This window comes from Chenopodium album, chromosome 13 (genome assembly GCF_948465745.1).
Source record: "Chenopodium album chromosome 13, dcCheAlbu1.1, whole genome shotgun sequence".
Classification (NCBI taxonomy): domain Eukaryota; kingdom Viridiplantae; phylum Streptophyta; class Magnoliopsida; order Caryophyllales; family Amaranthaceae; genus Chenopodium; species Chenopodium album.
The window spans coordinates 4,999,028-5,018,859 of record NC_137846.1 but is presented as its reverse complement, the minus strand read 5'-3'; positions in this window follow the sequence as shown (position 1 = coordinate 5,018,859).

Here is a 19,832-nt window from a genome sequence, read left to right as displayed (position 1 = left end):
ATCAACAAAAAAAAATGTGCAAACTAATATGATGACCTGTAAATTCAATCATCTACCAAGTTCAATCACGTCATTACACCAAGTTACAGAGAAGTTTTGGAATAGCTAACTAAAGCAAAGATTGTGAGTTGTTCCACAAAATAAGATATTGTAATACAAACCACTTGCGTCACATGAACAAGATTGAGTATTGAAGCTGAAACAGATATCACCACGTAAGAAAGGTTAAGAATTGTACCATGGTCATTGCAATAATATGCCTTTTTTCACCAGACAGTGACAATTGAGAAAAGAATGGGTGAAGAAATGATATCAGTCCTTGAAATGCCATTCCCGACGACACATAGGACAATGAGCTTGAGAAGTTTGTGAATTCACCCACTTCAAGATGCAGTGTAGATGAAAAGCATGGTTGCATTGCCCCCAAACTGCAACCATTAAACTTCATTAGACCTCGTAATTGTAAAATTTCAAGATAAGGACACCACTCAAGCCAAACACCCCACACAGAGAAATTGGGCTTACAGAAAACCCATGCACACATGTAAAATGTTACGACAGCTCAGACCACAAACACAATTGGGCTTACAGAAAACCTTGCCTTTTCTTTTTATTCACAAAAACAAACAGAGAATGCTTTACAAAGTTTAACGCAAAAGCAGTTAGTGGTAGGTTCAAGTCCTCAACTGGAACTTCAAAGAGTCTAGAGCTCTGGGCATCGAAGTTTGGTTTTCTTCTAATTAGCCGTCTGACATGGATAAATTCCTCTTCTGGTGAACACCTAACACTGGTCACAACTGATCCCAACTGTCATCCTCAACATGGGACGGGATCCTAGTACTTACAGTTCTCTCCATAATGGAGAAGGCTTGTTCTAGTTCTGAAACTGATATCGAGAAGAGAGGTTGATAAAGGACAAAACACTAGATCAGGCGCATTGATGTCTATATACACATAATGCACTCCATCAGCATATCTATTTGCACTTTTAGGTCTCCTAACTATTCAACAGGACAATTAGAAAATAATGATGTATCAAAAGAAAATGTTTACGCAAAAATATAAAGAAAGTCACATACTTAATGGGCAGTCATCACCAGGTAGTTTGCAATCTGGACAACAACCATCAAAGGCCATTCTACATATTCCGCATGTTTCATCCTGGGCATCCCAGGTCCATGAAGCTACAGCATGCCACTGTAAAATGTTAACTTTCATCCTCTTTACTCTGGGAAGAAGCAAAAACTCAGAACAGTTAGCATAGTGTGCATACTGTGCAATTAACATAGTCAAGCAGACTATAAGCATATATTTTAATTGAATAAAATAAACCAAGAGATTTCCAACCACCCGTCTCGCAATAGAAATAAAGAAAAGGCAGACACTAACCATATATGCTTCAATTGCCAAATACACACAAGTAATTTGGGAGCATCGTAAAGAAAAAATATTCTCTCTTTAAATTGTTGTTCAATATTTAGGGGGTATTTAGGGCCTATTCTCATTTACTGAACTGAGTTAAACTGAACTGAATTGAATATTTTATGAGAGAAGGAAATTAAGAACTGAACTGAAAATAAGCTGAAGAGAACAAGCCCTTAGTCGTATAGCTTGGAATGGAGTTTGTCCCATTTCAATGTTTGGTTGAGCTTTTTTACCCTAGAATTTGAAACCCGACAGATAGAAACGCCCACAATTCCTTCTTTCCTAGTATAATCAATGACAATGGAAGAAACAGTCTTCTGGGTATGTCTAAAAATAAAGCTCCTAACATATTTTTTTCTCATAATAAACCATTTCCGTACAAACTCATAAGAGATATAAAGTACTACACTGACAGCATCAAAAGTACCAAGTCCAACTAAATCATAATAATACATCTAATGAACTTAATGCTACAATAAGGCATAGGTCAATGAGTGATAAATAAGTTAAATACTCACTAGTACAGCGAACTATATTGGTAACAAAAATAAATGTCAGCAACTTATAGTCAAAGATCAAAATCATGATTTGCTAAACTTCAAATAATATTTTCCCTCCATTAGATTTTACAACACCAATCAATCACTGCCACCCACACCTGCATCAAATGAAGCATTTAGAAATCAAGATGATGGGCACACATAAGTGGCATAACTACAATGCAACTATACACTATGCCCAGCACCCCCACAGCTTCCAGCACCTGACCTGCCTGGTTGCAAACACATGCTGCACACCTGTAGAATCAACGGCAGCACTTGCAACAACAAGCACCTGCAATATGCTACCAAGGCCTCACACACACATAAAACACACTTGCACCCCCAGTATCTGCCTAGTAGCTGCATGGTGCCGAGCTGCCTACCCACGCAACCTGCTTGACACTGCTGCAGCCCCGCAAGGGCCACAACCAAAAGCCTCCACCAACCAACTAGAAGCCACCCACTATCCCCTACACTGCAAACCACGATCTTTAGCAGAACTTGACAGCCACCCATAAGGCCATGAACTCAATAAAAATATTACGGAGTAAAATAATTCAATAGGGAAAAAAAGAAAAAAGAAAAAAAAAAAAAAAAGGTCAATACCAAAAAGAGTTTAAATAATTCGTATTACTAATCCATCTTTATACTTTATGAGCTTGAATGAAGTAACCATGTTCAACCAAGACATTCATGATGGCATTATACGACATGACTAACGGTTCACATTCATAAAAATCCATCTTCTCAAACACATCCTATTAAAGTTTCCCTTACTCTAAATAATTCTTCATGCCAATGTACACTCTTTGTACAATCCTATAATCAATATCCATCATATCCGAAAGCAAAGTCGGCATAGCTTGGAATTTCCCATGTGAACTAAGCTTATCTATCATGCATTCATTTTTCAGCAAACTATGCTTAAACCCCTCCTCTATTTTGACTGATTTAAATGTTTCGAGCGCCTTCAAAGAATCTTTCTGATATTTTGTAACAGCTTCTACATGTTTTGCTAGTAAAGGTCTACTAATTACAAAGAACTACAAAAACTAACATACCCCTCCAATCTCCTAAACTTTCAAGATATACTCTTTTCACCATTTAAAACCAATACCATGAAACTGGGCAAAACATGACTATTGTCATTTCATTGAACAAATGGTGGGCATAAGTCCATATAGGAAAAGTCAAGGCATTATCGGCAATAGAAATTTTAATCAGCAATAGCCAGAACTTATTTCTTCTTGATTAAACATTAAATTGAAACTGAACTGATTTTCTTCGGATAAAGAGTTATAAAATGATCAGGAGACAATAATCTATTAATCTAACAGCTAATTCAACTACTCACTTGAAAAAACTAAACTAATTCAACCAGATATTAGCTATATAATTTATTAGTTTAACAACTAGATAATAAAAATTAAAAATTGAAGAAATTAAAATGAATGGAACATTGAATACTTGAAAAGTAAAAAAAAACCAATGTTTCAAATGCAAATCCAGTAGTTTTCTCTAATAAATTAATCATACAAGCATGTACCTCAGTGTACCACTGTACCCCCTTTGATCCGCCATTGCGAATTCAAATGCAGTAGTTTTCTCTAACCAATTAGGGTCTGTTCTCATTGACTGAACTGATGTGAATTGAACTGAACTTATTAGAGCTGAGCCGAACTGAACTGAACTTATTAAAGCTGAACTGAACTGAACTTATTAGAGCTGAACTGAACTAAACTAAAATGAATATTTTATAAGAGAAGGAAATTAGGAGCTGAACTAAACTTATTAGAGCAGAGCTGAACTGAACTGAACTTATTAGAGCTGAGCTTAACTGAAGTGAAAATAATCGTATGAGAATAGGCCCTTAATCATCCAAGCATACACTAAATGAAATAGGCTATTTCATTTTTACCTTCAAATTAATTTCCAGCAATATCACAATAATAATATAGAGCAGAAAAAACCCTATTGGAAAACCCACAGTAAGAAATTAGAAGGAGAATACATACCGTGATACACTAATTCGCCGCAAACACCACCGTTTCTAGTCTTTCTACACAAAATTGAATGATATTATTAGAAAATTTCCGCTTATAATTGAACAATATAACCCAATTCTAAAACTAACCTAGGAATAAACGAAAGTGGAAATGTGTTTGGAAATTGAGAATTCGACAAAGCATATGGTAATTTAAACTACTGTGATATTGTTAGTAAACAATTGACCAAATTAGAAACCCTAACATAAAAACAACCATCACAAATTGGCGAAAATGATCGAAAAGAGGAAATCGAAGCAAGGAACAAATTTGGATAACTTGGTGCATTTCAGCCATTAATAACATGGAGATGAAGTGCTGAATTCAAGCGATTGATAATTCATTTCACAAAATTTCTACATAAAATTGAAATAGTTAAGAAGAAAGCTAACCTTGAAATTTTTCGGAAAACCCTAAAAAAAATTGCTGCGTATATTGCAATTCTTGAAGATATTGAGAACCCAATTGAGTGTTGATTATCAAACTACAAACCCAATAATTTTTTCGACAAGTGGAAGAGTCCCAAAAATGAAGCTCAAATTAAGAACATCAATTTAACAACCAAGAATTTGGGAATATCTATCGAGGAGAGAGAGAATGTTGGAGGGAATGACAATTTTGAAAAGGCTGGGCGTGAGTCAGTGACCATAGAGAGTCATGTACTCGTGCCCCAGTGGTTACGTATTCTCTTTGTCCCCGATTGTTACATATACTATTTTGGGTATTTAAATATAGAAAAATTTGTAAACTACCACTTAAAAAGGGGACAAGTTTTAAAATTACCACCCGTTAAAAATTTTATTTTAAATTACCACCCCTTAAATTAAAAAATATTCAGATTACCACTTTTTTAGAAAATCCGGTGGAATTTCCGTTTGAGGGCCCCACCTAATTAACTTCCCTCCTTTTTTTTCTTCCTTCCCTCGACCTAACCCTCTCACTGACGTATTAAACTCATAAAAGAACTCCAATCATCAATTCCTTCAATTAATTGCTCAAACAGCATCAATCTTTTCCCCCTTTCTTCCTTCCCCTCGACCTAACCAACTTATTCTCCTCCATTTCTGCAAGACATAATCCAAAAACAAAAAAGGAACTAACTTACAACTTGATCCAACAATCAACCATTCAAAACATTCATTGAAAAGAACAACACTACCAACATGTTTGAACTCGAACATGAAAACACAACACATAATAAACAATTAATTAATCAACAAATTGGACACCATCAACTCGAATCAACTCAAATTTAAGAGAAGTGTCCAATTCAATTGCCCCAATAACCCTAATTCCTAAATATAACCATTTGCACCAATTATTGTTGGCAAAAACCCCTAAATTAAGAACAAGTGGATTCATACCTTGGTTGCGAATTGAGTGTCTGCACTTGTGAGGATAAATTCTTTAAACACTAACAGGCGAAATTTGAGAAAATTTGGTTGAAATTGGGGAACAAATTGTGAATTGAAGTTCGAAACTTTATAAACAAAAAAAATGGGGAGGGAGACAGTAAAAAGAGTCAAAGTAGCCGTTACTAGCCGTTGAGTGGGGCCCTCAAACAGAAATTCCACTGAATTTTCTAAAAAGGTGGTAATCTGAATATTTTTTTAATTTAAAGGGTGGTAATTTAAAATAAAAATTTTAACTGGTGGTAAATTCAAAACAGGTTCCCTTTTTGGGTGGTAATTTACAAATTTTCCTTAAATATATACCATTATTTTTATAAATAGTGTGTTGTCAATTATACCCTTTAAAATGTGTATTTGAATATATACGTTCATTAATATGTACAATTTTTTTTTTAATTATATCATTCAAAATGTTTATATATATATATATATATATATATATATATATATATATATATATATATATATATATATATATATATATATATATATATATATATATATATACACACCCTCATCATGTACAATTTTTCTTTTTCATGAATAATGTTTGGACAATTATATCCTTTAAAAAGTTTATTTACTTATTTGCTCTTATTAACATTATTAGTTTGCCTTTTTTTTAATTCTAAAGAATAGTGTGTGGACATTTATACCCCTATAAGTATTTAATTTAATACGAGTATAATCTATCATTTATATTATCAACAACAAGATTTGTGATTTAAGCCCAAATTGATAGAGCTTCTCAAATATAGCGCCCTAGCTATAGCGTGTATCACTTGTGTTAACTGCCCTAATATTTAGATAAATTCTTTATTATAGTATGTAAAAAGAAAATTCATTGTAATTGGCTAGATGAAAAAGATTACAAGGTCGAATTAATGAGAATCAAGAATATATATATATATATATATATATATATATATATATATATATATATATATATACACACTCTTTCATTTGATGGTTTTGCGACTTTTGTTGAACACATATTATGTGGTGATGATTTGATGGCCTTCCTTTATTTTCACTCAATTTCATTTTGTCTGTCTAAAACCAATTAAAAAATAGCGAAGATGCAAATCACCAAAAGTAACCAATTTTAAAGAATTTTCTCTCTTTTTTAAGCTTTGATTTGTGATTGGTTTCGTCACATTATTTTTTTTGGGTTGTGTTTTTGCTTGATTAAGACAATATACATATAATTATGGTGTTAAAAGAATCAAGACAGCTATTTCCCAACTAATGGGCTTAATAGACTTAATAATTGGTACATTCAGACCTACAATTTTTTTAGCGGTGGGCCGTTGTAATTCTCATTAGGACTTAGGTGAGGGCAAATTTTACATGTCAACAAGACAACAAGTCCTACGTGAGGTCGTGAGGGCAAAATACAATAAATTACACGGCCATTCTTGTGGGCATACCGTGTGACCGTTTACAAAATAATAAAATAATTTTATATAATAAAGTAACCTTATAATTCTGACTGAATAACTCTTTTAACAATGACTGAGTAACTCATATAATACTTACAAAATAACCTCTTTAACACTGACTGATCGATTAACCCCTATAACACTAACGAAGTAATTCCGTATGGCTAACCACATATAAGAATTTGTGAAAATCACAAAATATTACAAGTAATATTATTACTTATAACGGTATGGGTCGTTCAACTTTTTTTTTTTTTGGTAATTATTTATACATAAGTTTTTTTTATTCAAAAAATGATCGGATCAAATCATTTTATTTGCGTTTACTTATTGCTAATTTGCTAGATATATTTAAATTTGTAACTGATAAAAAAAAATGAAAAGTTCATGCTCTTAAAATACACATTTATGCAAATCTAATGACATGTCATTTGATAATTTTGTATCATAAAGATTAGAATAATGTCAAATTTTAGTAAAATTTGTAGAAAAAATTAGATCAAATCAAATAAAAAATCCAAACTAAATTAATTGAAATGAACATACTATAAACCATTAAAGTTATCTTGATTCGTAATAAATGGACATTAATCATAGTAGCTAGTGCCCTGCACAAACTAGATTAGTTATTCACTTATTTGAATGAAGGTGATAACCAGTACGTAAGATCAAATTCCCGTATACATTATTTGAACTTTAAAATTTATCGCCCGTTAATACATACCCATAAGACAAATGTTTACTTGCATAGGCCTTATAAAAGATTCTGTCTGTCTATTGTTTAAGCATGTGCCTTTCAATATGATATGCCAAAAGAATGGAAAAGTGATTGGCAGTGATGATTATAAGAAAGAAAAACAGAAAAATATAATCTTCTACTTTGTTGATTTATACTCCTATATGGTCTAAAAACTAAGGGGAAAGGACAGCCCTTCTTGCAATGATGCCATACCAATAAAAATAAAAATAAAATAAAAATGATGTGCTCCTTTCGATTTCATTTTATTCATTTAATTTTGGCAAAATACACAGCAAAGTTTTAATTAGCCCTTTGGTTAACTTTAAAATCATGAATTTTTGCCCTTATTTCCTTTATTAAATAGTGATTTGTCATTTAAATAATTATTACCTCACTCTTTAAATGCCTTTGTAATCTAATACATGATTCTTCAAAAAAAAAAAAAAAACAAACAAATCGAATAGTACATGATTACATATAGTTATAATAAGAAAACAAAAATAGCATATAAGAAAAAAAAAAAGTATGATGAATTAGAACAATTGTTATTACGAGTAAAATTGTTGCAAGTAATGATAAAAAGGAAAGAAATAAAATTATTGCAAGTAAGTGAACCATCCGTTTTTGGTAATTGTTGTAAGTAACAAGAATCGGAGGTAGTATAAGACTATAAAAGGGTATAGACCTTTATTGATAGACAAGGTCGGCCAAAAGAAAGTCTTGGATTATTAGGTTGAGCCAACAAAACATGGTGATTGCTATACCGCAAGGTATGGATGTACAATCATGTACGTGGCTAAGCTATGTCTAGGTGTTGTTATGACCTTGTGATTGTTGTGTAGGTAGATCTTGCTGTTGTTATGACTTTTATCGAGTTATTACTCCGTTTTAGCCACTCCTTTTAGTAGATCTTAGGCTAGATTGGAAGGTCGTGAGATTACAATCATAATAAATATTATTTTGATGTTAGTTAATTGCATTTAGGCTTTTCTAAAGCTATTTTAGAACATCTAGGTTTCTCTAAATATAGAAGCTAAGTATAGTTATTTAGTATTGTTGTGAGAGAAGAGTATACGAAGTGTTTCACGTTTCACTATCTACGTGTGTTTTCAGCAACAACTTTTAAAGTACGGTACCGGACTGTTTAATGTTCAAACTAAGTTAAAATGTTATTTGATTTAGATAAATGGTGGGTGATATATACAGACTAAATTTTATCTTCTAAAGAAGAATAATTACATAAAAGGTAATAAAATTAGTCTAATTTTGCTTGTTGTTTTAGTCTAAAAACAAGCCCCGTAGACTAAATTATTCAAGACCAAGCAATTTTGTATACTTTCTCCCGATACTTATTTCCCGGACCTTGACTATTCAACGTTTTTAGTTTACAATAACTTTGAACCCTAGTAAGAATCATTCCATTCAACATAAAAAACATTCAGATTCTTGTGAACAAGACACATTATAAGATTCCCTTCATTTGGTTAAAAAAATTGATTAAGACTTGACTCTTTCAATCTTGGGTTGAAATTAAATTCATATCATTTGAGAAATCAAGAAAAAGCTAGGCAAAAAAAATCTCAATTTGTTACAAGTTTGTCTACCATTGACTAGCTGATTAACCATTAGAACATTTGATAAAATGGTCCTTTCATTATTATTCATTTAGAATTTTTGAACATGGGAATGTGAGATACCATTCAAAAGGAAATGAACGTTCAAAAATTTGAATTCTTATGAAATAACCCTAACTTTAATAGAGCACAACATAAAGTTATTAGTTTCCTTATTTGGGGTAGCTAGCCTTTATTGCTTTCTTCCTTCGGTCAATTTTATGACCCAAAAATCAAATACCAAAGGGAACACAACGTAATCAATAAGAATAATAAGACATTTAAATCTCTTCATAACGGTATATATTGTCCACTTTAATATTTACGACACTAAAACGATTAAAGAAAGTACTTGTATATGTTTTATTTATGTCCAAAACCAATACATAAAAATTGTGCCGCTATTCATTCCGAAATGGAGGAGTAGAAGGTATAGTCCAACGAAGAACCAAAGAGCGCAAGAACCAAAATCATTTCATTATATTCTAACCTCTAAATTAAGATGATTTCTTAGTTATATGAATTATTTATATACAAATGGAGAACGTGAATCACACCAATAATAAATTAAGAATATGCTGGAAAAATATCAATTAGTATAAGTAATTAATCTATCTAATACCTGTATTAATCAACTAAAGAGAAGTATAAAGATTAGTATACACTTTTAGCTCCTCTAGTGGCATACTAGCAGAAAAATTGTTGCTGAATGGATGGTTTAAAGAGTATAAAGTGTTAAAATAAAAAGCTTGTTCAAGCTTTTTAATACTATAATAATAGTTTGGAGAATTGGGGTTGATCAATAGTGAAAAGGGAATATCTCTTTTGATATCAGTGGAGTATATGGCAGACCTATAAATGTAACTATTGCTAGGGTGGAATTTATTTGAGTTTCATCCAATACCTACTTGTATCTTATTAAAGAGTATAACATGATTTAAGTTGTTAATTTTAGTGTAAGATTCAAGCAACTTCATATACTTTAATTTACATGTATATATGAGAATTTCAGTACTTATATTCATTGAAAAAGAGGCTGAAATTTCGAAGAACTAACTTTGTAACAAAGTTTTACATTTGGACATCACCTTCTATTGATTAAAATGAATACATGACCTAAATTTTTGGTAGGTGATGCCCAAACTAATAAATTAATTTCAATTCAATACAATTTATTGAATTTAGGTGAACTGAATAAGGGACTTAATACTCCAAAGTTGCAACTAAAAAAAAATCGGAGGTAGTAGTTTTAATCCATATTCTCAAAGAGTAAGTGTAGCAACAACTTTTTTAACCAAGATAAATAAGGTAGTAAGAAATAGTTTTTTCTATAATTTGCTGTATTAGTATGTATATCAAAATATTAGCTATATAAGTTGTTCATAAAAAATACTAGGTATAAGTAGAAATTTATATTGTGTTTGAATAGTGATATTGTTCGAATAATTTTATATTACAATCCAATTAATCCATTTTAGAGATGAAAGAAGCCTTTGTCTAATTAATTAATTAGTGTACATGTTAATAAAATCTTAATTTTATATGCTACATTCAAAATAAATTATCTAATATATGCTCAAACAATATATCTGAAGTAAAACTTAGAATATCAACAATTTGTGGCTTAACATTCTCATTCATCCCCCTTTTCCTAGTTAAGTCATAAACTCTTTATATATGCTTGGTTCACTGCCTTACTATATATACATAGTTACATATACACATTAGTTGTTCCAAAACGATTGTCGTGTATAACTTGTGGAAATTTTTTAAACATGTTATTAGCATGTGTGTTAACGACAATTCTAAACATATATCTAAATGTGTGTATATGAGCATGTGTGTTAACGACAATTCTAAACATATATCTAAATGTGTCTAAAGACAATCACACAAACAAATTAATTATATGAGAATATAAAAAAAAAAAAAAAAAAAAAAGAAGTTAATTTTTTGCAAAATAATCTTAAAATGCACTTTGCAAATTTAATTGATTGAAGGAATGGCTAACATATACTCAATGCGTACCACTCTTTACGGCTAAGAATAATATAACACCCTAGAACAACAAACCACTAAGCTAGCTATATACTATAGGGTTATTAGTGAGCTTTAAACCTTGAGCTAGCAAGCACAACTGCACAAGGAAGGGTATAAACAATTAGGTATATATACCTCGATCTTATTCTCTATTAGTTTGTATATTTTCAAATTCATAACACTAGCTAAAAGGGGAAAATATGTATGCTTCATATATTTTTAGGTGTGAAAATCCTAATTGAGGTCTCTTCTTATCTCATCAGTTATTATTAGGTAATTAAAAATGTAACACTATATTTTCCGATGTATTAAAACATCAACAATATGTGGCTTAATTAACATTTTCATCCTCTCCCTTATCCAAGCAGGTAAGGTAACTCTTGATGTTTGATTATGTACACATTAATTAGTCGTTTTAAATTGCTTGTCGCATATACTTGTGGAAACTTTTTAAAAGCATTAACAAGCATGTGTGTTAACGACGAATTGTTCTAAACATCTACGTGTATGTGCCAATCAAAGACATCATATGAGACAAATTATTAATAACATGCACGAGAATAAAAAGCGATTTGTCGCAATGCACTTTGCAATTCAATTGGTAGAAGGAAGGGTTATTATTCAATTGATAGAATAATGTAACACTAGAACAACAAAACCACGTACTAGCTATACACATACATACAATATCTAGGGTTAGTGAACTTAAAACCTTGAGCTAGCAAGCACAAGGGTATAAAAATTTGGGAAGCAACGAACAACAAATTAAAGAAAAAGGATCAAATCGAACGAGGATCATTCAAAAAGTTGAGTCTTCAAATTATTTGAATGGCTCTCCTTCAAAAGCAAAAACAAATACAGCCTGGCTATCTTTTTTATTCTAGTAGAGAATATTATTGTAGTACGTTTTGGAAGAGAGTGCGAAAGAAGTAATCAAAGAAACAAGTATCTTTAGTAGACATCTATCATATTTTTTTTGTACTTTGGACTAGATTTTTACTACATATAAGATGCAAAATTCTTTATAAACATGCATGATAGGTTGAATTGAGAGTATTTTTGTGCACGTAAAGTAGGTTTAGTAAGGTATTGTACATAAGAAAAAAGAGAAAAACAACATGATTTGATCTACCATACCTAAATCTTTGGTGTAAAGGTAGTCAAGTCTTATGCATGCTTCTTATCATTATGATTCATGATATAGTTGTGGTTATAGTCTTATAGATACATTTTGCATATTTTGAATATTGATCGTCTTGACGTCCTGGTTCAGCGAGTTAATATAATGATTATATGTAGAATTGTAGAGTTAATACTCACTTGACAGTCATGTTATATACGAGCCAAATAATTACACCTCTTTAAGGCTCCTAAATAAATATGGAGTAATTAAGATAGGTCGATTTAAATGGGTCGTGTCAAGCTAGACCTAATTTGCCATTTAAAACAATTATAGCTAGTATGCATCCACCCAGAAAGTTGGCTTGGAAGGGGTCACCTACAAACATTAATTTTTTACAACCGTTATAAATTTGGTATCCATATCATTTCCAACTGATGATATTTGTAAAAACTTCCTTCTCTTGCAAACTATACATATTTCCTCTATGTCTAAGGGCCGGGGTTGTGAGAGAGTTGTATAACTATATGACTCAATCGTTTTACTAGGAATTTACTTAGTCCATATTGACGTTGTGTCCATGCAATTACATTCGTGGATTCAGGATACAATTACATTCGTGGATCGGAAAATCATATGAATAAAACGCCATTGGATTTACAAGGAGGATAAAACAATGAGGTTGTATTTTATATTTTAATTGATTGAAACGTTAGATGAATTGTAAAATGTAGTAGGGAATGAGATGCTAAATCTACTCGTCTTGTATGATTCAGCTAAACACATTGAAGGTACAAATGGATAGAGCCTCATCAAGTCATCCTGCAACTTAATTAGTTTAATATTGTTATAGATGATATGAAATCTTAATTCACCTAAAGTCATTAACTTTCCATGATTACAATCTTAAGCTATCACTTAATTAATTATATTACAATTTCGGCTCCTTTATCTCTAAGATATGCTTAGCTTTTGGTTCTTAATCTTAATTACCTTCACATCATTGAACGTGACAAATTCAATAAATCGAAATATTAATTCCATCAACTTGTCTAATATAAGCAAAGTGAGTAACAAAAAGGAATTATTTGTAAAGTCAAATAGTGAAAGAAACATTGGAAAACATAATAATAAAGGATTGTTGCATTGTTTTAACTAAGATTTGAGGTTCAACATTTAAAGTGAGGTTGTCAATTACGAATATTAGTATGTACTTTAAGTACAATCACATAATGTATGTTCCTAATGAAAAACATCTCTTTAACATTTGTCTTAAGATTCTATAACCTAAAAAGCTACTTTTCTGTGTTTCTAGCATGAGAGTGAAGCTTTTCGTTTCACTAATACGCAATGTAATAATTAAATTACAATTAATTTGTATATGAGCTTTGGACAATAAAGGTGATTGATGAGTTTCAATCGCGAAGTAGACAATGGATCCGAGTTGAGTGCCTACGAAAGATCGAGGAGATGTATGTGTTAGCTCCACAACCCCGTGGACAACTCGATCAAGCTAGCTATATATCACCACGTCGTACTATTTGATAGGAAAAATAAACTTCATAAATTTAACAAATGACATTAACTAGAAATTAAATCATACGTACATGACATGAATGTTATTATTACTAATATATTTCAGTATAATTAACATCTACATTAAGACAAGATAATAAAAAAAGAATACTTCTATTTTCAAGAAGACTAGATTATCTAATATATAGTACAAGGAATAGTACCGTATTATTGAATACGGTCGTTTAAGTTTAAGTTTTATAAGTGGTTATCGTAAAACAGTACTATATTTAGCAATGTTTTGCAACTTCCAAATATTTTACAAACTTAATCATTATTAGTTATTAGTAGGAATCGCCATAGATTGAGTTTCAAACCTACGTGCTTCATGAAATTTAGCAATGAAAGCCGATGCTTTACGGTCAATCCCGGGCTCGGCCACCCAATAACCTCTATCTTCGTCGCTAGGGAACACCTTTCGCCGTGGTGTAGGCTCATCCCACATGTTTCTTGTGTTACCCTTCCTAGATTGCTTGCTACTACCGCCGCCCATTTTAATTAATTAATAATCACCTTCTAATTTGTTATGTATAATATGATTATTGAAGAAATAATCAAGAAATAGTTAATGAAAGTGTTTTGAAATGTTGAAGAATGAAGTTTTTTGGTTTAGAATTTGCATGGGTTGCTACATGTATTTATACTAGGGAGAATGTTAAGAAAGAGAGGTATAGTAGAGAATCTAGAGATGTGGACCGTTGGATCAATCATTGTTTGACGGTGGAGATTGATTGTGCTTAATTTGTTTAGTAAACATAATTAGGTGGGCAATAATATTAAATTAATAAATTAACCAATACGGAGTACTTTGTTATGCTTCTACAATTGTTATTGGAGTATTCTCGAACAATTTATTGAGTGGGTTGTTTCAATTAGGAAAGTGGTGAAGAATTTTTTCTATTTTGCATATTTTTTTAGTTACTATTTTTAGTATATAGTACTCAAAAATTATTAAGGACTTTTTAAGTTTTGTGAATTTTGTTGTTATTGTAAATAGATATCTATGCTTAAAAGAAATGTTATTTTTGAAAGGAAAATTAAATTTAATTTGATTTTCAATTTAGAATTGTCATTAAGTCTTTTATCGATAATTTAATCCAAGATAGTAACCTTTACTAATTTTCTTTTTTACGTAGTCAAGTTTGATTAAAATTTGTGATTAGCAAGAAGAATAATATTCGATCTTATTATTAAAAAAAGTTACCATATAAGTAGAAGAATGTAAGATGGTGTAAAATTTTACATGAGTACTCAGTATATATATATAAGATAAAGATTAAAACAGTGATAGAATTGTGTACAAAGTAATTGCTATGGAGTAATTTTTTGCTTATTTTGTGTTGAATGTTCTCTTAGATTATTATCGAGGATAACTTTATCCGGTAGACCTAACACATTATATTCTTTATCCTAGCTAGCCAAATTTAAACTACTCCCTCCGTCCCTAAATTACATTCCTCCTTTCTATTTTTGGTATTTCAAAATTACATTCCTCCTTTCTATTTTTGGGTAAGTTTTTTTTAGTAAATCAACTCTCTTTTTCTGTTTTATATTTAATGCTTTCTCACTCATCCTTACTTAATCTCACTCATAATCCTTATCCCAAGTTACAATGAATATGATTGGTTAAAATTGTTTAATTAAGAGCATGTGATTGGTCCTTGTTTTTTGCAAAGGATTGATGACTTATCATGAGTAATAAATAATCTATTTTTGTACTTCCCATTGCATTATCTAATTATTGTTATTTGTCTTATTCTTCCCTCCTTAATTCCCGTGTAAATTTCCAAAGAGGAATGTAATTTAGGGACGGAGGGAGTACCAGTTAAAGGAAAAGCCTATATTATACAATTAATATATATTAATCTTCTTATTATACGTCCTAATTGATGATTAGCTACGAATCTAATTAAAAATATGTTCCTTGACGTGGTGAGATTTAATTAGGGATTTATATTTGGTGAATTAGAAATCCGTGTCCCCTTAAGCTAGCTAGCTAAAAAGAGTTATACTTGGTATAAACTAGATGAAGCCCGTGCGATGCACGGTTTGTTTGAATTTTTTTTTTTAATTTTTTTTTTGTATTTATGAGCTAAAATTTGTTATATATTTAGATAAAATTCCTAATATTAAAAGATAATATTTAATATTTAATTAATTTAAACTTAAAAATCTCATTCGCCAATTTTGCTTACGTGGCATTTGAATTAATTAATTCTAAAAGAAATTAATAATCTCTTATTTAATTGGCTAATACTAAAATTTATAATCCTACATGGCGCACTGAGAAAATTAGATCCTACGTGGCTCTCTAAAAACTCGGGGAAAAACTCCCCTTTATATATATATATACTAGATGAAAGCCCGTGCGATGCACGGTTTTTCATATATAAATCTCAAGAAAAGATATTTTTGTATTTGATTATTTTACTATATAATAATTTCAGACAAAAAGAAAAAAACACATAATAATTTAATTAAAGTTTTATTGCCTATTACAAAAGTATAATTTTTTTTGTATATGTAATTTATAATGGACTTTATTTATTGTTGTTTTGTATTTTATTTGTGTTTGTTAGTTATATGTCAATTGAATTTAAAAATATGAATAAATTGTAAATATGATATCTTAAAAAAAAATGTAAATATGATAATTTATTAGTTACATATTATGATAAAATTTTTAATGTGAAAAGATATTTTTTTGGTTTACATATTTTAATCCTAAATCATTATTGGTTGGTTTATAAAATAGAAATATTAAAAAGTAATAAAAATATGTATACAATTTATTTCTATTTCTTCATTCACACCCATATCTTTTCCATCTAATAAAACTGGATAAATAAAACATATGTTAACAAAATAAAATTTATATAAAATTAAATTTATAGTCTTATAAAATAAATCACTACATTTATCATGAGTGATTTTTTTTTTGAAATTGATCTAAAAATTGTAATTGTACAAAATCAAAGCTATGAATCGAAATTTTTATTAGTTCCCAATCGCCGCTAAAAATTAAGTTAATTTGATGACTTGAATAAGCTACCTAAATCACAAAAAATTGTTTTAACCATAAAATTAATTAATAAAGACTAAAAAGGTATTAAAAAAAATTAACAAATGTAAACGATTTATACAGATGTAATACCTCCTCGTACTTGAATTTTTCAATCATTTTTGCCTTAGTTTTTTAAATAAATTAAATCCTTATAAATCGCTCTTCGTAAAAAGATAATTTTAGTTTTTTTTTAAATAATTTCGTGGGAAAATTCTTTAATCTTATTCGTCAGTTTTACCTAGGTGGCAAGTGAATTTTTTAATTTTAAAATAAAATAGATATCTAATTTTTAATTGGTCAAAAATATACCTTTGCTTATGTGGCGCGCCGAATGCTCTCCAAAAATGCCTACTTTATTTATATATATTAGATTAGATTTATTAATTTGAGGGAGTATAATTGATATAATTAATAAGTATTGGTCAAGTACCTAATCTTTCTAACTCCTTTTTTGTAGGAGGTAAACAATGCACTTAATCAATTGAAAAAAAATGACATATTTATTTAATAAATGTCATTTTCATTGAACTCTGCTTATTAATTAAAAGAAGAAATTGTCAATAAGACATTTTTGTTGGCACAATAGTGATTAGGATTTTCATCCTACATTCAAATATAAGTGACAACATGAGCGTATAAGGGCAAACGTGATAAATGAAAGGGAGTAATGTCACTTATAAATGCCAAGTTTAAATTATAGAAAACACTATATACAAATGAGTTCATATAGTCATAGTATAAATGGTTATTAATTATCTTGGGTCGTTTGGATCCAATTAAGGTCGGACAGATTAATAGTGAGTCATGTTTAGGGTGAAGAATCGTTCCTTGCGTTAGTTTCAAGTTCAGGCTAGTTTATTAATTAATTTATTAGGGTGAACTAACCAAATTAAATACTAGTACACACATTAAAAGTAGGTCAATTCAAATAAGATCGATCAGATAGATCATGTTATTTAGGGTACGCACATATGTATAATTTATGCTAAAGTTGGGTTATGTTAAGCTAGGCTTATATTGTATTGTTAGCTTCCTATTGGGCTTATGTTTAGCCCCATCTTAGGTTGTATATATATACCCTTACACCGTAATACAAAGACCAGGGATTCACATTCTTGACATGGTATCAGGCCAAAACCTCAAAAACCCTATTTTTTTAAAAAAAAAAAAACCAAAACAGAGCAGAACACTCTGCTAATTTCACGCTCGATCAACTTCATCAATGGAGGAAGGGAAAATTGATCCTGCTTCACCATATTACCTTGGCGCTGGTGATCAGCCCGGAAACTTGATTACTCACGTAATCTTGACAGGAGATAATTATTTGGCATGGTCGAGGGCTATAACTTTGTCTCTACGATCTCGCCGGAAATTTGTGTTTGTTGATGGAACCATCACCAAACCCACCGAGAAGAAGAAAATACTTGATTGGGAAACCGTCAATTCGATGCTTGTTTCCTGGCTACTGCGCTCAATGGACTCCAAAGTGGCTGCTTCAATCCCGTACTTTGAGGAGGCGAAGCGACTTTGGGATTACTTGGAGAAACGCTATTGTATCTCCAATGGACCTCGCTTGCAACAATTGCGAGCAAAAATAACCGATTGCAAACAAACCAAAGGCATGACTGTTGAAGGCTATTACACTAAATTGATGGGCTTGTTTGATGAACTCACGCGAATCAAACCCCTTCACGGTTGTGACTGTGGGCTTTGCACTTGTGATGTTGCTGGAAAATTCGCCTTGGACAGGGACGAGGAGATTTTGCACCAATTTTTAATTGGTATTGATGATGACTTATATGCGGCTGTGAGAACAAATTTGCTCTCTCAACAACCGGCTGCTGATTTGAATCGAGCTTACCAAGCGCTTCTTCAAGAGGAGGAGTCAAGAGGAATTGCTAGGGGGAAGGCCGAGAAGGAGAAAACCAATTATGCTCATGCGTTTGCAGTTCAATCAATTCGTGGGAAGGGGAGTATGGAGCGTCGAGACAAGTCGAAATTATTTTGTACGCATTGCCAAAAATCGGGTCATGATAATGATGGATGCTTTGAACTCCACGGATTTCCTGAGTGGTGGTTCGAATTGAAGCGCAAGAGGTCTGCTAGCTCTTCGAGGCAGCCCACCAAGGCCTCCCCTGCAGCGTTCAAACCTGCTGCTGCTGCCACTCCCTCCCCTGCTCGTGCTGCCCCCTCCCCTGCTCGTGCGAATGCAGTGACAGGAACCCCGCAAGCCACTGATTTGTCCTTGGCAGACCTCAAACCTGATGATGTTCAGGTTTTATTAAATATGGTTAATAACCATAAACAGGATCGTATGCAAGGTGAGCTTCTGTCTTCTTGGATAATAGATACGGGGGCGTCACATCATGTAACCGGTCTTGAATCTTGTCTCATGGATGTTTGTACGATCACGCCGTGTCCTGTGGGTCTTCCTAATGGTGAACAAGCAGTGGCACTTAAGGAGGGTCGTGTACAACTGGCTAATGATTTAATTTTGGAGCATGTGTTATTTGTTCCTAAATTGAAATGCAATTTAATTTCGGTGTCCAAGATGATTGATGACTCGCATTGTTTTGTTCGTTTCACTAATTCTTTATGTGCTATACAGGACCAACATTCGGGGAGCCTGATTGGAGCCGGTGAACGGAAGGACGGACTCTATTATTTCCGGCGTGTTCCTACAGTATGTGCGGTGCAAGTTCCGGAATTGACAGAGTTCGAGCTATGGCATAGAAGACTTGGGCATCCGTCGGATAGAGTTGTCAAGTTAGTTCCTGCTATTCGTCATAGTACTACTAAGTCAATTTTAAATAAA